This window comes from Macaca fascicularis, chromosome 20 (assembly GCF_037993035.2).
Source record: "Macaca fascicularis isolate 582-1 chromosome 20, T2T-MFA8v1.1".
NCBI classification, from domain to species: Eukaryota; Metazoa; Chordata; class Mammalia; order Primates; family Cercopithecidae; genus Macaca; species Macaca fascicularis.
In genome coordinates this window covers 25,025,390-25,050,974 of record NC_088394.1, presented here as the reverse complement: position 1 = coordinate 25,050,974, position 25,585 = coordinate 25,025,390, and the positions used below count along the sequence as shown (strand labels likewise).

General features: G+C 43.3%; 1 protein-coding gene and 1 long non-coding RNA gene across 13 annotated transcripts in view; one reads left to right on the top strand and one right to left on the bottom strand.

Moving 5' to 3' along the window:
• Positions 1–25,585, bottom strand: part of HS3ST4 (heparan sulfate-glucosamine 3-sulfotransferase 4) — a 441,709-nt gene that overhangs the window by 153,092 nt on the left and 263,032 nt on the right. The window lies entirely within an intron of this gene.
• Positions 1–25,585, top strand: part of LOC107128340 (uncharacterized) — a 103,409-nt gene that overhangs the window by 76,458 nt on the left and 1,366 nt on the right. For 3 of the 7 annotated variants that reach the window (XR_012428835.1, XR_001487332.4, XR_010583813.2), the window contains one exon: positions 23,284–23,341. This is a non-coding gene — a long non-coding RNA (uncharacterized lncRNA). Of the gene's footprint in view, positions 1–9,316; positions 12,184–23,283; positions 25,572–25,585 lie in introns of those variants that run through there. The other 4 variants (XR_012428829.1, XR_012428828.1, XR_012428830.1 and 1 more) reach the window with 4 other exon arrangements.

The window sequence follows — 25,585 nt, the reverse complement described above, 5'->3', positions numbered from 1 at the left end:
AACAATAGGGAGAGGCTGTAAATACAAATGAAGCATCGCTCACTCACCAGCCACTCACCTCCTGTGGTGCGGCCAGGCTCCTAATAGGCCATGGAAAGGTACTGGGTTGGGTCCATGGCCTGAGGGTTGGAGACCCCTGTTATAAAATATCCAAGAAGAGACATCCAGTGCAAAGCTGGAAGCAAGATCAAAAGCTTAAGAGAGAGAACAACTCGGCCAGATGCGGTGGCTCATGTCTGTAATCACAGCACTTGGGAGGCTGAGGCAGGTGGATCGCCTGAGGTCGGGAGTTCGAGACCAGCCTGGCCAACATGGAGAAACCCCATCTCTACTGAAAATGCAAAATTAGCTGGGCATGGTGGTGCATGCCTGTAATCCCAGCTATTCGGGAAGCTGAGGCAGGAGAATCGCTTGAACCCGGGAGGCGGAGGTTGCAGAGCAAAACTCCATCTCAAAAAAAAAAAAAAAAGAGAGAAAAAGAATAAGTCAAAGGTGGCATTTGGTCGAGTTGTAGCTCCCACATCATCACTGTCCCGTGGCTAGTTATGTCTTCAGGTCACAGCTTCTCTCATTCAGGGCTTCCTCCTCGCCTTGCCTGAGGCTTGCTATGGTTTTTCTGCCTTTCTCTGTATTTTCTGTTTCTGATCGTTAGGAAGTCAGCCATGCAAGCCATAAAAAGAATGTTGTGACTTGGTGGCTGCATCAATCTGAATTTTGGCTCACTGTTCATAAAGAAGACTGTAACTTATGCTCATTTTCAGATGAGAAAATTGAGGTTTGACTTGCTCCAGATCACCCACTTGACCAACAAAGCACAGGAGATATAGACACTGTTCTGTTCACACTGGGTTCTGGACTTTGGTTACTATTCCACATGCCACATGGTCTAGATCAGAGGCTGGTGAGCTACGGCCCCTGACCAAATCCAGTCACCATCTGTCTTTGTCATACAGTTTTATTGTAACACAGACATGCACATTTGGTATTGTCTATGGCTATTTTCCACTTCAAGGATAGAGCTGAGTAGTTACAACAGAGACTGTAGCGTCTACCAATACTAAAATGTTTACTCTTGGGTCCTTTACAGAAAGTAAGTTTGCTGGCCCTTGCTCTAGAAAATAACACCATCCTTTCTTCTAATAGTTGGGATTTCTGAGACTGGGAGAACCACGTGTCACTGTCCCAGGTCACTGCATATTATATGGCAACCCACGCCCCCATCCTTAAAGCAAAGCCAGCTCTGGCTGAAACAGTACAGTTAGTGGCTACCAGGCTCAGTACCTATTTTGTGTCAGAAACGTGAAGGTAACATTGTTTTCCTCTACCACAATCTTGCATGGCAGACATTTTTATCTCCATTTTGCAGATGAAGAAACAGAGATTCAAAAATGTGACTGTACTTGCTTGAGGTTAGGGCCAATTGCACACCTGGGTCAGCCTCTCTCCAAAAGCCTTGATTTTTTTTTCCATTATAACTTGCCCATCTCCAAGAAAGATCTCCAGCTGAGGGCTCCAGGCAGGGGGTAGCAATCTGTGCCTGGCAGTACTGGACACAGCAGGGCACCCACTGAGAAATGCTTGGTGTTCCACTTCGTACCCACAGAGGAGCTTACATCAGACTGTCAACAGCTGTTGTTGCTACGGCTTTAATTAAAGAATAAACAATGTCCTTCTACTTTCCTTTTATAGGCCAAGTATCTTGGGACTGGGGATTTGAATTCCAAAGAAACCACCAACTTGCTGTGGTGTTAATAGTGTTATGTTTGGGAATGGGGTTTTCAAAATCATTCAAGGGCAAGTTCAGAAAACGTGGATGTGATTCTATGGGGGAAACCATTTAAAAAGAAACTTCGAATTGGATATTACAAGGATAGATGTGTAAAGACCTTTGAGGTCCTAGGGGTCTGTATTATTCATTGTTTCAGTATTGAGAGGAAACAGATCAGGACATGTTTAAAGAATTAAGATGTAGGTATGATGAGAATTTAAAGGGGAAAGAGGGCATGGTGTGCTCAGAGAACTAAAAGGGTTTCAGTGCAATTGGAGCACCGAATGAAGTTGGGAAGAATGAGGTACGAGGCCTATTACCCCCATTTACACAAGGCAAGGGAAACAAAAGCATTAAATGCCTATGATGGACCGAGGATGTCCACACAAATTACATCATTCAAGTCATACTCCAGCGAGCATGCAAAGTGAGAATTAGTCCTCATTTTAAAAATGACAACTCTGGTAATATATTTAAAAATTATAATAACATGATAAGAACAATAATGACACATGATAAGCACTTAGTCTGTGCCATGTAACAGTCAACTTACTTACAAATATCTTCTCATTTCATCCCAAGCAAGACATTGGGAGAGGGGTCCACACACTGTAGCCCATGGGCCAAATCCTACCTGTGAACTCAGGGTGTTTTTTACATTATTAAATAGTTTGAACATTTTTTTAAAAGACAAATATTTTGCAACATGTGAAAACTACATGTAATTCACATTTCAGAGAAAAGTTTCTTGAAACACAGCCACACCCCCTCATTTACATGCCATCTACGGCTCCTCCTGCACTGCAGGGGCAGAGTTGAGTTGTTGGAATGGTAGCTGTGTAGCCTTCAAAGCCAATAATATATATTATCGCTGGTCATTTACAAAAAGATTTTGCCAGTTCTGACTCCAGAAGATAAGAAGGTACTGTTCCCAGACTCATTTTACTGGTATGGAAGCAAAACTTCAGATAGTACCCTCTGTGGACTAGTTTGCCCAGCTGGTATGCAGCAGAGCTGTGGATAGAAGCTGTCACTCTGTTCCAGACACTGCATGCCTAAATAAAACCCCCACCGCCACGCACCAACCACGCCTTCCACAAACATGTGTTTGCAGGAAGCACCAAAGATCTTCTGAAGATTCCATGATGAGGACAGTCAAGAAATAAACTGAGATGGGCATGGTGGTACGCATCTGTAGTCCCAGCTACTAGGGAAGCAGAGGTGACAAGGTTGCTTGAGTCCTGGAATTTGAGGCTGCAGTGAGCCATGATGGCACCACTACACTCCAGTCTGGGTGACAGAGTGAGATGTCTCAAACAAAGACAAGAAATAAACTGACATCTCTGGAGAAATATGAGCAGATAACAACCAACAATCCACAAATAACCAACGAGAATTTTAAAGCAAGGAATATGAGATACTTGTAATACAAGAAATTCAAGTTAAAAAGTCATATACAGGATCATGTTTTTAATCTAATACTGGACAAATGTTTAAAATTCACTGCTGTTGAGGGTACAATTTTACAAATACTCTCAGAAATATTTGGTGGCACTGTGAACTGGGACAAACTTTGAAGAAATTAAGCTGGCAACATTATTCAACTTATTTCCTCCCTAAAATAACATTAATTCTACCTCTAAGGATTCATCTTAGATCAAGCATCTGAGATGCAGAGGATCCATGTTTCTGTGCATCCCAGTGTACTAATAAACAGGAATGGGGGGGGTCCAACAATTGGTAAATAATTAAATAAATTATGGTGTATCATGCAAGCTAGCCACTGTATCCATTTGCAAGAATCACGCTTTTGAAGAACATTTAATATGTGAATTTTATTCTGAGGGAGATGAAAAGCTCTTGAAGAGATTTGACAGAGAAGTGGCATGCTTGGGCTTAACATTTTAAGAGGATTTTTCTTCCTATGAGAAGAGTGAATTGGAGGAGGGGCAAGATGACCAGTGAAGAGGCAATTGCAATATTCTGAGCAAGAAATGATGCTGGCTCAGACTAGTGAGATTATGATGGAAAGACGTCATCTGGATATTTTTCTTTTCTTTTTTTATTTCACCCTTTCCTTTAGATTCATGGCATACATGTGCAGGTTTTCCAAATTACAGAATGACATGAAAGTTCCATAATGTTTGGACTTAATGTATCCAAGCCAGATGTTTATTTTCTTTTGCTCTTCCCAAACTTACCAATATACCCAATATATGGGTATATTTTGTGGCACTGAGGTTTGGGGTATGAGTGCTCCTGCTACCCAGGTAGTCAGTATGGTACCCAATAGGTAATTTTTCCGTCCTTAACCCTCTCCCTCCTGCCCTTCCCCCTCTAATAGGCACCGGTGTCCATTGTTCCCTTCTTTGTGTCCATGTATACCCAGTGTTTAGCTCCTGCTTGTAAGTAAGAACATGCAGTATTTGATCTTCTGTTCCTGCATTAATTAGCATGGGATTGTGGCCTCCAGCTGCATCCATATCACTGTACAGGACAGGATTTCATTCTTTTTTACAAGTTTGTCGTATTCCAGGGTGATATTTTTCAAAATATGAGGATTTGCTGTTGTATTACTGGATGTAAATGGTAAGAGCAGAAGTGGAAGATGATTTCATGGAATTTAACCCGAGGAATTGGATGATTGGATCAGCTATTTACTGAGATGGGGAAGTCAGCATCAGAGAAAGTTTTGGAAGAGCGAAAGGAAATAAGTGTCTGGCTTGCATACACTAAGTCCAAATATTATGGCACTTTCATGTCATTCTGTAATTTGGAATATGTCGATGCTCTCCTATTACAAGTTATTTAAGAACCAGAAGTGTGTCATTTCTTAAAATGACATGTTTATCGAAACATGGTTTCTTGTAAAAATGATACTTTCATTATAGAAAATTCAGAAAATAAAGAAAAATATACAAAGAAGTTATCTCACAGATAACTCCTGTTATTTCCTACCCTTGGAGGATACATTCCACACTATGCTTTTGGAATATCGTCTTCAGAGGCGCTCAAGCACCCTCTAAAGGAGAAAGCTTCTTTGCTGTCATGAGGTTTAAGGATCTAGTGTCTTCCTTTGCTGACTTCTCAACCAGGACATGTTTATCATCCTCAAATCCAGATTAAAGGACCTCTTTGGGGGAATTTGCATCATTTAGTTTTTAAGCCTCAATTTCAATACAATTTTCATAACAGAGGCCTTCCCAGGATGTGGTGTTGAAAAATAGCTAAGCAGCTTAGCACCTCCATGTCCCATAATGCTACGTAAGACATCACAGAGGGGACGTTAAAAATAGCTTCAGAGACAAATGATCCTGGAGACCGTGGAGGGCTTTCTGATGATTTGCAAAATCTAGTGTTGGATAAAAGAGTAACAAATGGCTTGATAGCTGATAAAAGCATATTAGATAAATACAGCTAAGAGAAATGTAAAGGTGAGTTCTCAGAGAGGTTGGTGGATTATGAAGAACTATAGATAATGTATAAATCTGAAATTCTTTCAATCGTGTAAGAAGTATATGTAAGAGCCTCGTCTCTGGTCAGAGTTGGGCAGGAAGCTGAGCTAAATGTGACCTGCCCCTGTTTACGAGCATGTGTCTTGTATGTATAATTCTCATGCAGACATATGGACATTTAGTTTACTCTGATAGCTTGTTTGCAGAGGGAGAGGAGCCATTTATTAAGCATTTAGACATTGGACACTATAGCAGAGTGTTTAGGCACACGGGCTATAAAGTCAAATAGCTTGGGGTTGTGTTCTGCCAATTATTAGCAGGTCAAATAACCTTTCTGAGTCTCAGTTTCCTCACCTGTATAATGGGGGTAAGAAAAGCTCATAACACTGTTAAGTTCTTTAAAAGTACCCGATTAATAGCCGCATTTGTGTGGGGGTATGGGCACATGTGTGTAATTGTCAAAGTATTCAAGTCCAGAAAAATCATTTCATTTTCAGATGAGGAAACTGACGTGCCAAAGGTTAAACAACACGCCCAAGGTCACAGAACTAAGTGCTAGGATAGGGCTTATTAACATTAGCTCCGAGTTCTTGTGATTATTTTCCAGTGGCAAAGAAACAGACTGGGAAGAAAAGAATGGTGAACTCTTTATGAGTACATCTTGGAGAAGGGTCTTGAAGAAGAAACGCTTGGGTTTCTCACACTGGATTGTCTTCTGCCACATTGTTATGAGCAGGAAAGATACCTTCTTTTCTCAGCTTTAATATGTGGCTTTAGAGCCTCCCATCTTGTCCCCTTTCTTCTATGTCATACATCTTTGCCAACTGCATTCCTCATCACAAAAATCCTTCCTGGCTACCCACTTCATAGGAGATGAACTCCAAACTCCTGTCACAATCTGGCACTAACCTAATTTTCCAACCTTCAAGTGTCCTGCTTTCCAGCCCAATTGAACAATTGCTAATCCCTGTGCACATCCAGGACTTTAGAGCTCTGCATCTCTGACTTCCCCTGACAGCACAACCACCATTGCCAACTCTATGGTCTCTATTTTTTAAATGACCATCCATCCCCCAATGCATAGGGAGCTCTCTGAGGAAGAACCCACTTATAATTCACCTGTTCCCAGTCATTCCTCTAATAATTCCCAACAGCAATGAGAAGGGTATTTTTGATCTAGTAGGAAACTCAATAAATATTTGCTGGGAAAAATGGCATAAGTAATAATCAGAGTAGTAGTAACAAGAATAGCTAATAGGGTTATTGAGTACAAACTATGTTCCTGATACTCTTCTAAATGCATTCCACACATAACTCATTTGATTCTCACAGCCACCGTGGCTGGCAGCATTGATGGCTCCTAAGGATTCCCCTCCCTCCTCACCTTCACACCCTCCATAATCCCCTCCTGTTGAATGTGGGCTGGACCTAAAGACTTACTTCTAATAAATAGAATATGCAAAAGTGATGGGATATCATCCCCAAGATTAGGTTACAAAAGCCTGGATCTTCTTTCCGGCGATCTCTCTCATCCTCTCACTTGCTTGCTCTGACGAATCAAGTTGACATGTTGGGAGCCGCCCTATGCAGACACTCATGTGGAAAGACACCAAGTAAAGTCTCCAGCCAACAGCCTGGGAGTAACTGAGACCCTCAGTCCAACAACCCACAAGGAAGGCAACACACTCTTGAGTGAGCTTGGAAGCGGCTCCGCTTCAAGCTCTAAAATAACTGCACTGGTTAGCACCTTGAATGCAGCCTAAGAGAGGCCTACAAGTAGTGCCTGGCTTCCTGACCCACAGAAACTGTGTGATGATAAATGCTGTTGTTTCAACCCACCAAGTTTTGGGGTAATTTGTTACACAGCTAAAATAACCACCTGTTATGCAGCAATAGCTAGCCCATACAACCACCTGTTACAGAGCAATAGCGAGCTAATACAGCCACCTGTTAAACAGCAATACTAGCTACTACAACCACCTGTTACAAAACAATAGTTAACTAATAAAGCCACCTGTCACAGAGCAACAATAGCTAATACAACCACTCTTACCACCTCACTTTGTAGATTAGGGAACCGAGGCCCAGCTCAGGAATTTCATGAAAGTCCTGTAGCTAGTAAGTGGCAGAGCCAGGATTTGAACCCCAGCAGTCCAGCTCCAGAATCTCTACTCTTTTTTTTTTTTTTTTCTTTTTAGAGATGGAGTCTCACTCTGTAGCCCAGGCTGGAGTGCAGTGGCACCATCTTGGTTCACTGCAACCTCCGCCTCCCAGGTTCAAGTGATTCTCACGCCTCAGCCTCCCGAGTAGCTGGGATTACAGGTGCCCGCCACTACGCCCAGCTAACTTTTTGTATTTTTAGCAGAGACGGGGTTTCACCATGTTGGCCAGGCTGGTCTCGAACTCCTGACCTCGTCATTAGCCCGCCTTGACCTCCCAAAGTTCTGGGATTACAGGTGTGAGCCACCACGCCCAGCCCAGAATCTGTACTCTTGACCATTCATGCTACAATAATAACAAAGGATGGATGGAAGGGTTGATGAATGAAGTTACTTTTCTCCCTTCCCTCACTGAAGGGGTCTATTGCTGATCCCTGAGGGAGCCAAGAAACATGGTGAGCTCACTATTAATCTCACCAATTGAACCATCAGCCCCAGACACAGCATTTTACTAAAAAGTAGCCTCTGCAAGAATGTCTGTGTCTTGCCGAAGGTGGGTGGGAGGTGGGATAAACAATGAGTGAAAAACAGATTGCATGAGTTGAGAAATGACGCAATTATGCCCCAGCTGCGAGGTTACAGCAGGCTTCTATCAGATACATCACCTTATCAAGTGATGTTGTATGTGACTGTTTTCTTTATGGCTCAAAAGAATGTAAAGTCCTCAAGTAACAAATGTTGGTATTATTTATTTTCATATCCCCAGCACCACGAAGAGGGATTGTTTGTCATAGAAAGGATGTTTGTGGCCGCACGCAGTGGCTCCCACCTGTAATCCCAGCACTCTGGGAGACCGAGGTGGGTGAATCACTTGAGGGCAGGAGTTCAAGACCAGCCTAGTCAACATGGTGAAACCCCGTCTCTAATGAAAATACAAAAATTAGCCAGGCATGGTGGCGGGCGTCTGTAATCACAGCTACTTGGGAGGCTGAGACAGAAGAATCACTGGAACCCAGGAAGCGGAGGTTGCAGTGAGCGAAGATCATGCCATTGTACTCCAGCCTGAGCGAGAGAGTGAGACTCCATCTCAAAAAAAGAAAGAAAGGATGCTTGTACAAAAGGTGTCCTATAAAGGGTGCCCCTGTGAAAGGAATGAATGAGTAAATGAGAGAAAAAAAATGGGTGAAGGCAGGAGGATCATTTGAGGCCAGAAGTTCGAGACCAACCTAGACAAAAAGCAAGACTCCATCTCTACCAAAATTTTTTTTAAATTAAAAACGTAGTGAGGCATGGTGGCATGTTCCTGTAGCCCTAGCAACTAGGAGGTTAAGACAAGAGTATTGCCTGAGCCCAGGGGATTGAGGCTGCAGTGAGTTATAATCATATCACTGCACACCAGCCTGGGCAACAGAGCTAGACCCTGAAAAAAAAGAGGGAGGAAAAAAATGGATGAATGAATGAATGAATGAATGAAATGAGTTTATGAGGATTATCACAGGGATATACTTAACCATGAGTTCTTTATTAATTCATGTATAAAAATGATTATTCATAGGCCACAACTCTCCTTTCACTTTAAAACAAGATGGAGGGGGAAGGAAACCAATATTTATTGAGCACTTATTATGTTCAAGGTCTTGTCCCAAAATCACGCTTAATCCCCACAATGGTTTGGTTGTCCCACTTCCATCTTGCAGAACCAAAAGTGAGACTTGGACAGGTAATGTGGTCCATGCAATTCACACAGAGTGTAAACTTCAGAATTCATTGCTTTAGACTCCAAAGGCCATTTCTTGGCCTGTCCTTGCATTTGCACCTGCTGTATAAATGGTTGGAGAAGGGAGTTGTGCTCACATTTAGAATTAGGGTGTTTTGTCCTGTCTACTGCTGACACTAACGGTACTATCCATTTACTTCCCCATGCATTCATCTAGTGCACAATTACCGACTGTGCCAACCACTGCTCTAGGCACTAGGAGCAGCATTCATGTTTGGGGCCAGGGTTGGACACAAAGCTTTGTACCTGGGAAAGCCCCAAACTGCTGTCTGGACTCAGAGCACATGACCACAACAGAGCTCACACTGAATAACCAGCTCATCTTCCCAGGCTCCTGGATGATCTGAAATGGGGACCATCTGCTCTTTATCAGAAGATGACAAAGTTGAGTTCAAGTTCGTGCCATGGCCGGCCCTTCGTTTTCCCTTAGGAAACAGGAAAAGGGGCACCAAACTGCCACATCTGCAGTGTGCCAGCCTCCTACACACATGCACCTTATTCAACACTGACATGAGCCCGCAAGGTACCCGTGCCTTCATTTCACTCATGAAAAAAACTGACCCTTAGAGATGCTAAGAGAGTTGTCCCAGGCCATATCCCAGACAAAGATAATTGAGTAAAGGTCTACAGCCCAGTTAACCACAATGGTGTGATGTTCACTGACTGTTTTGCAAAGAACTACGCACACTTCAAACTATGCCTCCACCCCCATGAGCTCTGTACAAGTGGATTGCTAGGACCCCCACCAGCAGCATGGATAGGACTACTCTTGAATCAGTTAAGCTGGAATCCTCGACGTGGCCAGGATCCGAGAAAACTGCCTGTCTCAAGGAATAAAATGTCTATTCCATCAAGGAAACTGTCCCATGTTTTACTCCAAAAACACTGGGCCCACGGTATGGGAGCAAAAGAGAAACACTGAAAGACACTAAATCAGTAGTCAGTAACTCAAATATTCACATAGAAGGGATATAATGCAATGTATTATACGTAGTGGATAGCAGTAGTAATAGTTATCGCTAGCAGTGACAATTAAAACCTTTGTTGGGTTGGGCATGGTGGCTCACACCTGTAATTCCAGCACTTTGGGAGGCTGAGACAGGCGGATCAAGAGGTTAGGGGTTTGAGGCCAGCCTGGCCAACATGGTGAAACCCCATCTCTACTAAAATTACAAAAATTAGCCGGATGTCTTGGCGCGCACCTGTAATCCCAGCTACTCGGGAGATTGAGGCAGGAGAATTGCTTGAACCCGGGAGGCAGAGGTTGCAGTGAGCCGAGATCATGCCACTGCACTCCAGCCTGCTCAAGAGAGCAAGACTCCATCTTGGGGAAAAAAACAAAACAAAACAAAACAAACAAAAAAATTGTGTTGATGATAACTGACTACCACTGTTCTGTGCACCTTACCTGTATTAAGACATCAACTCCTCCTCCTGGCAAGCTTGTTTTGTGAATTTTAAAGTTGAGGGAATACAATGTGCAGAGAGATTAACTAACTAGCCCAATGTTACACAGTCTGTAAGGGACAGAGACGGCCTGTGAATCCAGGCAAACTGGATCTCGAATCCATTCTCTTAAGTACTACATTATGCTACTTATTGATACAGATACATGAAGGAGGCTGAATGTAGGAAAATAAAAACACACAGGAAATGATCATTGGCACCTGTCACTCAGTGTCAGCATCATGGAAATAAGAGCAAATGGTGGGGGCAGCAAATTGGAGTGCACGTGCCTCATCTAAGGCGTGGCCACAGCTCAACCCCCATGGTGTGTTGCCTCATGGAAAGATGACAATTGGGTTTCCAGAGGTCCTGATTGTCCAGAGACACCAGACATCCGGATTTTAGGTGAAATTTCCAGATTTAAATGTTGCACTGTGTTGGCCATACAGAGCACACCTGCAGCCACATTTGCTGGCATGATGTTCGTGTGCAGCTCATCCTCAGGAAGAGGAGGTCTCGGGCCAGGGGCTCCATCCACTTCTGCCCGCAGTCCTTCCGTCAGCGGTTCATTCTGACTGCAAGGACTCTCTCTGGCCCTGAGTTAAAATCTGCCCCAGCCAACATCCTTCCCTCTCCCTTCCCTCCCCTGAAAGAGTCTCCCACTTCTCCTGTGATCACTAAGAGAATAATCCCTCTCCCCCATGACAACCCTTCACATATTTTGATCATTGGGATGATTTCTGAGCTGACATTAATCTTATCCCATCTAACAAGAATGATAGAGAGGGTAACATAGTCACAGGCAGATTAGAGCTTCTGATGTCACTGCCTTTAGGGCAGCTTTGCAAGCACCTCCTGACTCCAGGGCTCTATCCAATTCCTCTCCCACCCACAAGCCCACGGCTGGCACAGGAACTCTCAGAGTCACAAACTCTACCCTCCTCTCCCAGGGGTTCCAGCTGCACCACCAGGCAGGTACCTCACCCTTGCCTCCTTCCTTCTCTTCTCACTTGAGTCCAGGAGGTGATTCTCAGATCAACTCATTGAAATTAAGGCAAACTAGTGATAACCTTATTATGATTTCCATAGGAAATGGTTCAGAGAGAAACATAACAAAAACCTAATCACGAATACCTTCCTCTAAGAAATAAGACTGACGGACAATTTTGTAAAAAATTATTTTTGCAGATCCTAATTTTTCTAGAAGAACACTGCATGATTTATAAAATAAAAAGCAAAATATTTTGGATTTCTGAATTTAAAATAAGAATTAGGCCAGGCGTGGTGGCTCAACCTGTAATTCCAATACTTTGGGAGGCTGAGGTGGGCGGATCACGAGGTCAAGAGAACAAGACCATCCTGGCCAACATGGTGAAACTCCATCTCTACTAAAACAATGCAAAAATTAGCTGGATGTGGTGGCACACACCAGTAGTCCCAGCTATTCGGGAGACTGAGGCAGGAGAATCACTTGAACCCGGGAGGCGGACGTTGCAGTGAGCCGAGATTGCGCCACTGCACTTCAGCCTGGAGACAAAGCAAGACTCCATCTCAAAAAAAAAAAAAAAAAAAAAAGAATTATAGAATACATGTCTTGCTTTGGATCAGTGGTTCTCAAACATATGTCTGCACTAGAATCACCTGGAGGGTTTCTTATATCTCAGATGGCTGGATCCCATCCTCAGAGTTCCTCAATCTGTAGGTCCAGGCTGAGGCCCAAGAAATTATGTTTCTAACAGGTTCCAGGTGAGGCTGATGCTGCAGGCCTGGATACCATGTGCTGAGACCTCCTGATCTAGAACATTTTAAATATACCCATCCAAGTGATGTGGACGCATCTTCTGCCTCCAGTGTCTGCCCAGCCACTTCATCTCAGAACTGGAGCTTTTACTGAGCTGCTGCTTCTACAGGGCCCTATGCAACATGTTCCAGGTATATCTCCCATCTCTACTGCCCACCAAGACCATCAGACATTCAGTAGAAACGGGCAAAGGTATGTTGCAAGACTATCACCCTGTCACCAAGCTATGCAGAGCAGAAACAGAGAATAGTGATATAATTCTCACCACCACTCAAAGTGAAACTTCGAGATGAGCAACTTTCAGATGCTCATCTTCCTGTTTACTCCCTAGTCAAAAGTCAGTCTGCCCCAGCTGCTGGTCAATATCTGAAAGAGCTCATGGTACCTATGAAGAAGACAGAATCCAGTGGCAAGCAATAGAGCACCTCAGGTCGCTTCAGGTCACATCCTGTGGGTGGGAATACCAGGCAAAGTCTTCCAAGGGAGGAGAGCAGGCTTGATGCGTGGCAAGGTACAGCCACCCTAATGGGCTGTACCAGGAGTCACAGTATGATTTCTGGGGCTTATTCCAGGGATATATACTGGTCCCCAGCAGCCTTCTAATAGGGAAGAACTATAATATCATTACCTAGTGAGAGGCAGACATACATAATGGTCAAGTGTGCAGGCACTGAAGTCAGAACTGCATGAGTTTTAAACAGCCAGCTCTATTGTTTCCCAGCCATATGACCGTGGGCATGTGCCTTAACCTCTGTGGGCCTGTTTCTTCATCTGTGAAGTAGGAACAATAATCATGCCATCTTAGTGGACTACTATGAAAATTAAATGAGATACTCCATATAACATGCATTTAGAATAGTGTCATGATATGGTATATGAAGGCATTTAATACATGTTAGCTATCATTTTTCAAAGTAGAGACACAATGTTAAATTAAACAACATGGGGCCAGGTGCAATGGTTCACACCTGTAATCCCAGCACTTTGGGAGGCCAAGGTAGGAGGATCACTTGAGCCACGGAGTTCGAGACCAGCCTGGGAAACACAGCAAGACCCTGTCTCCAAAAACATTAATTAATTAATTATGTACAGAGGAGGTCCCTGTGAAGAGTTCTATATGTTAAAAGATATAATGTTGCAATCAAGTATATTTGTAAGTATTTTGTTCATTATGATTCTGGGTAAACAATAAAATGTCTTAAGTCAGTACAGATAGGTGAACATGACATGGGACGTGAGAAGGAAATTTTTCAGTTCATAAGATGTGTGAAGACACACGAATGATAAAACGGAATGGACTTGCAAGGTCGAGTTTTGCAGAAGACAGTGATGAAGATCAGAGGCAGAAGAGTCCATTACCCACAGAAGGAAATTCATGAGGCTGCAGACTCAATAAATTCTTGGGAACAAAATACCAAACATTGAGAATTCACACAACCTCAGCTGTCCTGACTGACGAAACTCCTCCCACTGTAGTCCCCAAGATCTATTTTTCCCATTTATAGGAACTTCTTATTATTATTATTATTTGATACGGAATTTCACTGTTGTCACCCAATGGCGTGATCTTGGCTCACTGCAACCTCCGCCTCCCAGGTTCAAGTGATTCTCCTGTCCTGTTCTGGCCCTGGGAACAGCAGAGCCCCCTCTGCTCATGGCTTCATGAGTGGACTTGCCTCACCAGCGATCCTGAATGCTGAGGCCAATGTTCCACTGACTCTGCCTGCACCTGCCCTGAAAGGAACCAGATGTTTAGAGACTGTAGGGTAGGGATCCTCCCACCCACAGCTCCTGAGCTCCTTTTTTTCATAGAATACTTGGTGTGCATCTCTAGAACTGAACTCATTACCCTTTTTTATCTGTCACAATGTCCCACATGAACCTGTGAATGCCTTTAGAAAAGAGAGTATGCCTAATTTATTTTTATGTACCTAGTACCTAGCCTATTACCTGGCATATAGGAGGTACTTATTAAATGTCTGCAGAATAAATGAGATGAAATGAATAAATGGCTAAGTAACCATTTAAGTAAAATTACATGTATATAATATACTTAAATATATATAGTTATTACTTATATATATATACATTTAGAACATCACTTAATCATTATATCACCAAGATAATTAACAGCATGAAATAATGTTTATAAAATAATGTCAAGTAAAATTACAGGAAACAAAATGATGTGTATACTGTGATTGAATTGATGAGGAAATGTTTACTTCTGGGCCGGAACTGGAAGAAAAATATACAAGAAGCATTGTACTGATTAATTGTTCTTAACTGAGTGGCAGGACTCACAGGGACTGAGCACAAAGGCTTTGGAGCCAGCCTTGTCTGGGATCAAAACCCAGCTCCATCATTTCCTAGCTGGGGACTTTAGGCAGGTATTTAAAGACGCCTCAGTTTTCTCCTCTGCAAAATGAGAATAACAATAGGACCTACATTATACGGTTGCCCTGTGCATTATATAGGTTGAAACACATCACGTATCTCACATGGTAAGTTCTCAATGGTATGTACACTTTCATGATGAGAGGGTTTGGGACATATTTTTATTATTATTTACTTATATCTATATATTTATATTTCAACTCTTAGATTCTGGGTGTACATGTGCAGGGTATAGTGTGTGTCACTGAGGTTTGGAGTACAATTGAACTCGTCACCCAGACAGTGAGCACAGTAACCAACAGGTGGTTTTTCAACCTTCATCCCCCACCCTCCTCCCCTTGTCATCCCCAGTATCTATTTTTCCCATTTCAAGGGACCTTTTTTTTTTTTTTAATGGGATGGGTTTTCACTCTTGTCGCTCAGGCTGAAGTGCAATGGTGCGATCTTGGCTCCCTGCAACCTCTGCTTCCTGGGTTCAAGTGATTCTCCTGTTTCAGCCTCCCAAGTGGCTTGGATTACAGGCGTCTGCCACCATGCCCAGCTAATTTTTGTACTTTTTTTAAGTAGAGACAGGGTTTCACCAGGTTGGCCAGGCTGGTCTCGAACTCCTGACCTCACGTGATCTGCCCTCCTTGGCCTCCCAAAGCACTGGGATTACAGGCGTGAGCCACCGTGCCCAGCCTTAGAGACTTTTTAAAAAATGTGTGCTTTAATTTTGTTATTTTGAATGGTCTAGTTTCATTGAATCCTGCCCACAATGAACACCACATCTCCCAGCCAGCTCGTCCCCTCTCACCACAAGATTAGTTGATCTTCGGCAAAGCTGTCCTGATTCAGCTAAAATACCTGCAGGTCAGCAAAGGACAAGAATATAGAGCTAAGAGGAGGAACGTTTGCCTCCAGCATTACAGGACTAAATTCTTCGATGATGAGAGTAAAATGCTGATGAATTCCCTTTGGGAGTACATGCTGTTGTGTCAAAATCATTGAAGATATTCGTTCTGTCGAGGAATGGGAAACTCAGGCCAGGAAGAGAGTAAAAACAGGACAGGAAGTCAGAGGGGCAAGTTTGAGGTTTAGCTGTACCAATAGTTGGCTGAAGTTTCTTCCTTATAGTGGGAATATTCCCAATATTCCAGAGCCACACAGCCAAGACTATCAATGGGAACAGTATTTGGATAGTCAGTCTAAGACACACAAGAAGGAGGGCATGAAAAGGTAGAAGCTGGGGGAGAAGGTAAATCACTGCAGACTTGCCATTCAGCTATCAGGGGCATGACGAACTAGAGTTAGTCAAGAAAAAAAAAAGACAGATGTGGCTAACCCTTGCGCTGGGGAGAGCATGGGTTCATGAGTGGAGTTCGGATGTTCAAGAATCAGGCTGTTAAATCTCTCTGCCTACAATTTGGGATACAGGGATGATGTCGATGTGACATCAAGTAAGTGATTCTACATTTGCTCAGAAGTTCACCATTGCTTTCTAGACTGGATTTAACTTGATTTAGTTAATTTAATTATTTAATTTTTTTCTTCTGCTACCCCTGCCTCAGAATTTAACCCTGGCATTCTCTTTGTTTTGATATAAATATACCTTCCTCTACATCTTGGGTGGTAGTAGGTAGTGGCAGTAGGAGGAGTAATAGCACTCGTAATAATAGGATTGGCTGAGTTGTTATTAGGTGCTGGACACTGTTCCAAGTGATCGTACACACATTAATTCATTTAATTACAATAAACTTATGAGAAAGTACAGGAGAGTCTCTTGCTGTTTGCAAATGGCACCTCCACATCTCCCAGCCTGCCTTGGTTTGGTTGGCTAGGTATCTTATTCCGAATGGAACAGAACAAAGTGTGTCACTCCAGGCTGAGAGGGCTAAGTATCCACCTCACCTACGTGCTGTTTTCAAGGCTGAACTTCAAGGCTAAAGATTCCAAAATAGTGGAGCCAAATGATGAATGGGTTGGATCCCTGAGTTACTGCTTGGAAGAGAGCCACCCTGGAAAAATGTGAGACACCCATCAGTTAGTATAAGCAAGAAATTTTTACTATGGTTAGACACAAATAGTTTTGGCTTGTTTTTTACAGAAGCTGGCACGAATTCATTACCCTGACTAAAATGTAGTCATTATGCCCACTTTAAAGATGAGAACACTGAGGCAGAAGTAGATAAGCAATGTATCCCAGGTCATACCAGTGAATGGCATACATGGGATTTGAACTCAGGTCTATCTAGCTCCAGAATTTATGTTCTTTCACCCTGTCCCATGACTTCACCCTGCACTCTTCAATAAATCAACAATCTCCACACTTTGGCTCACTCAAAAAACCCTTAAAAATCCTAACCCTAAATTCCTTGAGGAGATGAATTTGAGATTCCCTCCCATCTCCACTTGGTGACCTTATGATTAAACCTCTTTCTCTGCTGCAACCCATGTCTCAGTGCATTGGCTTGTTGTGTGCATTGTGCAATGAACTTATTATGGTTATAATAGAATGTGGTGGACGTGACATTCTGGGATGTTGGAGGTCACACATTTTGAAGGCTTGGCACCATCTGCTTTTGTGCATTGGAGGAAGTCAGCCACCATGTAAGACTTCTGATGACCCTGAAACCAGCATGCTGTGAGGCGCCAACACCAGCCATGGGGAGAAGCTCCATGGGAGAGAACTACCCTCCAACAGCTGAGCTCCCAGCTGAAAGCCAGTACTGGCTTGTCATCCTGTGAGTGAGACCCTTAGAAGTAGATCCTCCAGCCCCAGAAGGACTGTTTCCATTGACACCACACAGAACAAAGAAAAGCCTTTTTGGCCAGGCGCAGTAGCTCATGCCTGTAATCCCAGCACTTTGGGAGGCCAAGGCCGGTGGATCACCTGAGGTCGGGAGTTCGAGACCAGCCTGGTCAACATGATGAAACCCTGTCTCTACTGAAAATACAAAAATTAGCCAGGCATGGTGGTGCACGCCTGTAGTCCCAGCTACTTGGGAGGCTGAGGTGGGAGAACCGCTTGAATTCGAGAGGTCTATTGCAGTGAGCCAAGATCACACCACTGCACTCCAGCCTGGGTGACAGGGAAAGACTCCATCTCGAGGAAAAAAGAAAAAAGTCTTCCTCACTTCACTCTGCTCCAATTGCAGAATCATCAACAAAAATATGATTGTTATTATGTGAGATAGTAAGTTTCAGGGTGATTTCTTATGCAGCAAAGGTAACCAAAGTTTCCGTGGCATCTGCCTCATAACAACAGTTATTAATCTGAACATTTATTATTGCCACAATATTTCTCTATCTTCCTAGTGCAAGTCCCAGAGCTTAGTCCTTGTGGAGTACCCAGAGTCTAGAACAGTGGTTGGCACACAGTAGGTGTGCAAAGAATCCTAGTGGAAAGAAGTGTGCAGTGACCTTGAGCAAGTTTCACTCTACCTGACTTGTAGCACACACACCTGCAACAACCCTTCCTGGTTGGAGAGTGGTGTGAGACCTCCTTACAAGAAGAGTCTAAGGAAACACAAGCACCTGCTGATCCCCGTACAGCCAACAGCCACCTGTCTGTCTCCACATCTGTCTGTATCTCAAGAATTCATAGCAGGCTCCCAGAAAACACCAAACTGAGCCAAACAACAAGTCTCCTTTATTCAAGGTAGAAGTTTTGTGATTTAAAGTGCATGCATTAAGAGAGCTATGAAGGGCCAGGTGTGGTCACTCACGCCTGTAATGCCAGCATTTTGGGAGGCCGAGGCGGGCAGATCACCTGAGGTCAGGAGTTCAAGACCAGCCTGGCCAACACGGTGAAACCCCATCTCTACTAAAAATACAAAAAATGAGTGTGGCGTGGTGGCAGGCGCCTGTAATCCCAGCTACAGGCTACAGAAGGAGAATTGCTTGAATCCAAGAGGCAGAGGTTGCAGTGAGTGGAGATCACGCTATTGCAGTCCAGCCTGGGCAACAAGAGCGAAACTCCGTCTCAAAAAAAAAAAAAAAAAAAAGAGAGAGAGAGCTATGAAGGTTCACTGATCTTTCATAGGCTACACTGCTGCAGATAAAATTTAATTAAACAAATCTGTGCCGTAATGTGCTCACTGCTCTGAATCACATACAACTATTTTCCTTTCCGGGCCTTTGCCAGAGAAGAGTCAGGGGAAGGGGTTCAAGCTGGTGCTGTGCTTTGTGACTGAGACATGGGGGAGGTTTTTCTAAAGCGGGAATCAGAAGGCCTTTGGAAAAGCCATCAGTGAGCAACTGTGACCAGCTCTGACCACAACACATTGGAGTCATCATTCTCCAGCCTCGCGTCTTCCCGCCTTCACCACTCTCTTTGGGCTCTGATCGTCTCTCCACTGAAATGTTGTAGTAGCCTTCTTGTCTCCAGATCCACCCAGACTCAACACAAAACCCATCCTTTCTCTTTCCCCAGCTGAGAATTTATTGCCCAAGTGCAGCCATATAAAAGCGTAAGTTATGATTTGTAACATTAGACTTTACTGAATTCATTTATCAAATCTACACATCTTTTGGAGGAATCTGTTGAGTTTTCTAGGTATAAAATCATACTATTGGAACTAGGAGTAGTTTGACTTCCTCCTTTCCAATTTGGATGCCCTTTACTTCTTTCTCTTGCCTGGTTACTCTGCCTGGGACTTTGAGTACTAGGTTGAATAGAAGTGGTAAAAAGGGGCATCCTTGTTTTGTCCCCTAAACAAGATTCTATCAACATAGAGCAAACAAGAACAACTTTTGGGTAGGTTACCAACATGGGCTGCTGTAGCCTTGAGGTATGAATAAAACTTTGCTGAGACAGCAGTGAAGAGAAGGTGTCTAGGGCGAGGGACCAATATGAACGAAAGCATGGAGGCATTTGAAAAATGGCGAACAATGTTTCATGTTGTTGAAGCATAAGATGAAAGGATGCTTCTCGAAATTTCAGGTGAACTTAGTCACTCTTTTCTCTGCATACCTTTAAAAAGTACACATTGGCTGGGCACGGTGGCTCACACCTATAATCCCAGCACTTTGGGAGGCTGAGGCAGGCGGATCATTTGAGGTCAGGAGTTCGAGACCAGCTTGACCTACATAGTGAAACCCCATCTCAACTAAAATACAAAATAATTAGCCAGGCATGGTGGCAGGCACTTGTAATCCCAGCTACTTGGGAGGCTGAGGCAGGAGAATTGCTTGAACCCAGGAGGCGGAGGTTGCAGTGAACTGAGATCGCACCACTGCACTCCAACCTGGGAGACAGAGCAAGACTCCCACTTAAAAAAAAATAAAAGTGTACATCACATTGTAATATAATTGAGCGTATTTCTCCCAAAACACTGCAAGCTACAGGACCATGTCTTACTCACATTGGTATCATTTTCTACCATCTAGTGCCTAAAACACACTAACCACTCCTATAAATGCTTGTTGAATGAATACATGAATTATATTATATTATTTGAAGTGCCCTGAGAACACAGATGCCACTGAGAAACTTGCGGTCAAGCTCTCAGAGCATGGGGGTTAGCAAGATGCCCACAGATCCATATAATTTGCATACTCATATATTTGCAGAACTATCATAAAGGTTCCTACTGGGAAATTCACTGGAAGTGTTAGCAGTAAAGGCAATTGCTTAAAACTGTAGACTTTTATGGGTTTCCCGGAGACCAACTGTCAGGAATGAAAACTTGCACTAAGAAAAAAAAAGGTGCTTGCCAATTGTGGATTAGAAACTCATTCTGAAGGCTATAAAGCAACTGATGAGGTTTATTACACCTTTAGGACATTCTGCAGAGGCTGTCTTGTCTTGTCCCCTAGCCTAGAGACATATCCCTCTACAGCATCCCTGACCCATTGCCAACTAGCCTCTCTTTGAACAATTGTAGGGTAAATGCCACTGCACCAGAGGTCCAGGGTACCTATAAGGTTTTCTGGTCACAGATTCAGCAACTCATGAGGAGCTTTGAGTGACAAGGGAGGGATGTAGTAGAGTTTACAGAAATATCTTGTTCCCAGAGTCACCCTGCTAGACACCAATAGCCTGCATAGGACCACCCATTCTCTCGGTTAGCACTGACCTTTACAGAGCTTCTAGGTGAAAAGCTGCCACTGACCTTTGTTTCAAGTCTCTAACTCAACTTTTTATGTTGACTTTTTATAAAAATTATTTCATAAGCATATTCATTGGTCCCTCTCATCCCAGGCTTCTGTCTTTGCCAAGACTCAGGCTCTCTGGCATTAGACAGGTTGAGAATCTCTTATATGAAATGACTGGGATAAGAAGTAGTTCAGATTTTTTTTTTATGTTGGAATACTTCCATTATACTTACCAGCCAAGCATCCCAAATCCAAAATTCTGAACTCCAAAATGCTCTAAAGAGCATTTCCCTTGAGAGTCACCTTGGTGCTCAAAAAGTTTCAGATTTTGAAGCATTTTGGATTTGGGAGTTTTGGATTTGGGATGCTTAACTTTTACTGGGTTCTTTCCACCAATTACAGAATAAGATTTCTAAATTTTCACCGTAACATAGTGGTTAAGAGGTGAAAAACTGGAATCAGATCAGCATTAAATCTTGGCTTTTTTTCTTTTATATTTTGTTCTTTTGTTGCTTATTTATTCATTTATTCAATAAATATGTTCTGAGTGATTTCCATGTATCAGACACCCTATTAAGGAGTGGGTAGTGTGATCAAGCAGCTAGAAATGATTCTGTCTCTTCTGTTGTAAAGCTCACCTTTGGCAGGGGTAGAAAGGGAGGAGAAAGAAGGATAATAAACGGGTAAGCAGATTCAAGCTAGTTGCCTTTACTATCATTATTACTATGTGATAGAGCATTTGGGATTAGGTTTGGCTTTGAGTGACCGAAAACCGAACAATGGCTTTTAAAAAGATAATTTTTTTTCTTTGACACAAAGTCTAAAGATAAGCCATCCAAGCCTGGGGTGATGGTCTCACAGTCAGCAAGGAGCAAAGCACCTTCTTTTATTTTGCTCTGCATGCTCAACCTCTTGGTCTATAGCAATTGCTGCCAGTTCTCCTATATCCCCTAAGTATTCACCATCTCTAAACATTCAGACAGCTCCTTTTTGCAAGCACCTGAGACTTTTCCCCTTTCTGTGCTAAGCTGGATGTTCAGTCCACAAAAAGCAAACTGGAAGTGCCAGGGAGGTAGCACCCCCAGGAGCACCCCTCAATCAATGGTAGACAGAACTGGGTGTATAAATACCCCAACTCCCTCATCTTTCAAGGTGGACAGTTCTGAAGTACGTGCTGCATGGTTCACCAGAGTTCCCCAGCAGGAAGAATCCAACATAATTTCTTCATGAACACACCCATAATTGGCATCCTTCCCTTCTTGTTTCACTTTCTCACTCCTGACCTTACCAATGCTTCCCGGAACCACTTGGCAAATAAATCACTTGGTCTCAAAGCTCTAGAGCCTGCTCTTCAGAGGGAATCCAATTTATGACATGGTCTAAGATGGCCACTCATGCTCCACCCATCTCATCCACATTCCACCCAGGAGGACAGACAAAGCAATTAAAAGGAGTGGGTCCCCTCCCTTTAAAGAACATTTTTAGGGAGTTTCCCAGGATACCTTTGTTTATACCCTATTGGGCAGAACTTACATGGCCTCACTGGGTAGCAAAGGATGCTAGAAGATGTAGTTCTTATTCTGAATGGTCACATGCCCTGTGAGGTCAGGCTTTCTAGTACTAAGGAAGAAGGAGATAATGGCTATAATAAGTCAGCTCGTCAGTGTTCAAGAAATAGGCCAAAGCTTTGTGGAGTAGGCTGAGGACTCATGAGCAGTTGTTTGGGTTCCTGATGAAGCATAAATAGCATTTCACAAAGATCTTCCCTGGCAGCCCCTGAAGCCATCACACCTTGGTGCCTGCCTCCCCACCTGCTCCTCAACACAAGCTAAGCATAACTTACTCAGTCTCTCCAATCCTGGGAGACAAGCCAGGGCTCAGCTACATCAAACCGTGCCAGGATGCAATTTGTATATTAAAGTCACTGGAGCTGGCTGTTACTTCACCTTAATTTTAGATAACTAAGAAGGGCCTTACAAAAACCTAGCCCTCAAAAGGTCTAGATGATTCACACAGAGGCGTGACGGATGCATTGGAAAGATGTAGGATGGCACATGGCTTGTGACAAATGAAGGGTCCAGAGGTGAAAGCCACACTGGGAAGCTCCAAGGACACTGCAAACTCATAGAATTTCAGTGTCGCAGGGAAGTGGGGAGGTTTAAGGAAGCATCTGCTGAATGCTTACTGCATGCAGAAATGCACTATCCATGAAGACATTTAAAATTCCCAAGCCCTGTATGAGGTGGGTTTCGTGATTGGCACCGTTTTAAAGATGAAGAAACTGAGGCTTTGGTGGATGGGATAACTCACCCTTGCTCACATGGCAGGCAGGAGACAGACTGAAAATGATAGTAATAACAATATTAATAATAATGCATATTTAAATTCTTTTTATGTGTCAGGCCCTGTGCTGAGTACCTGTGATGCTTAAGCCACTCAAGCCTCACAATAACCCTTGAGGTAAGCGCTGTTATAATTTCCTTCTTACAAATGAAGAAACTGAGACTGAGAGAAGTTAAGAGCTCATAAAAAATAACACCAGGACTTAAGAGATGATCCTGTCCAATCAGATGCTTGAATCCCCTTGATGGAGTTGCCTACCTGTGGCCACATGGCCATCATCTAAAAATGTTCAAGGTCAGAGACTGCATAGCCCCCAATATCAGTCCATTTCTTTCCTGGAGGAAACCAACTGAACAGTCACTGTTTCGAGGCCCTGGACTCTTGCGCCCCATGGGAAGGACCATTACTTACACTGAATGACCCAAATGAAAGCGTGCCCTTGGACTGAGCCTGGAAAACTTTTTCTGTAAAGGATCAGACAATAAATCTTTCCAGCTTTATGACCCAGGCTGTCTCTGCTACCACTACTCAGCTCTGTCATTGTGGCTCAAATGCAGCCACAGACACGACTACATAAACAACTGGGCGTGAATGTGTTCTAACAATATTTCATTTATGGACAATGAAGTATGAGTTTTATATGATTTTCATGTTCATGTACCACAAAATATTCTTTTTCTTTTTTTTTCCTTTTACTTTTTGATTTAATTCTTTTTTTTTAAGTTCTGGGGTACCTGAGCAGGATGCGCAGGTTTGTTACATAGGTAAATAGGTGCCATGGTGGTTTTCAACCATTTAGAAATGTAAAAATCATTCTTAGCTCGCGGGCTGTACAAAATCAGGTGGCAGACTAAATGTGACTCACAGACTATAGTTTGCCAACTCTTGGTCTAGGGTCTAGAAAAATGCCTGGGAAAACTGGTGCTCAGGAGCCCTAGTTTTCTTTCCCACTTAAAAAGCTGCTAAAGGATATGGCAGTGAATTGTTTTTGTTATAAAGCAGCAAGAAGACAACTGGAGTATAGTTTGGGGCTCGCACACCTCAACCCCAAGGACTGAAGTACTGATGTCTGCAACATAGAGAGTAGAAAGCAAAGTGGGATACAGATAGGATGCATGGGCTTTGCTAAGTAGGTTGGACATTCTTTAAATTGCCATTTGGGTGTATAGTACCAGGTGACAGTTCCTGCAATTAGTATAATGTGTTAGTGTTTTAGTATCTTGTATCTTCATCAAGACACATTTAGGAATGTATTACTATCTCCATTTCATAGGTAACGGAACCAAAACTCAGAGAGGTTAAGTGATGTACCCAATATCCACCCGGTTGTAGAAGGAACTCACACCCAAGGTTGCCTAACTCCAGTTTCTATGCACTGTGCATTCTGCAGAGGATGAGCAGAGACACCAAACCAAGGTCAACTTCCCTCTGGAAAAATTGGCAGTGGCTGCAGGCTGGCCTGCTGCATATTCATTGCTTTGGGCCTCATCTAGGAATACCTGCTGCTGACTTCAGCCTCTGATCTAAATCCCCTCTCAGCTTCCAGTTCCACCCAGCACCAAATGATGCTAGGAGGCCTACGCCCTAGCAGCAGGTGGAGGTCAGTGTTTACAGAAGGAAGGATTAACTTCAAGACCCAGTGGGGTGCCCCTGGATATAATCCCTGCTTCCTACAAAGCTGGGAGTCTACATGCTGTTTAGGACAAGGAGTGCCCAGTGGGGTGTGGACCGAGGAGTTGATCCACAGGCTGTGTTTTCAATAATAATAGGAAGAGTGATCAAAGCTGGCATCCTGGAGTGCCCATCCCATGCTGAGCCTTGGTCAAGGGGCATCACATATGTTATTTGACTTAATCCTCATGACAACCCCAGAAGGTGGGGCTTATTTTTGCATTTACTTTGCAGATGAAGGAACTCAAGCTCAGCTGATCAATGCAACATGCTGTGCAAGTCTGTGGGACTCCGAAGTCGATGCTCTTTTACCTACTGGGCTCAGGAATGCAGTCTCCAGGTGTCAAACCTAGATCTTTATCCTCTTCAGCTTGAGATGGTGCAAAAGCTACTATCTCAGGTGTTTGAAATGACTCAACAGAGCTGGTTGAAAATAAACATTTCAGGCAAAAAATAGTTAGATCTGTATGGCATCAAACAAGCAGTCTGACAGTCACCATTCATTCATTCATCTATTCATTCATCCATCCGACCATCCATTCATCCAAAGATCTATCCATCCATCCAATGAATGAATTATTCATTTAAAGAAATAATCATCATTGCCTGAGTGTACCCTGTGAGCCAGGCCCTATAATAATTCTGGGGAGGGAAAGCACAAAAATAACTAAGATCCAGTCTCTGTTCATT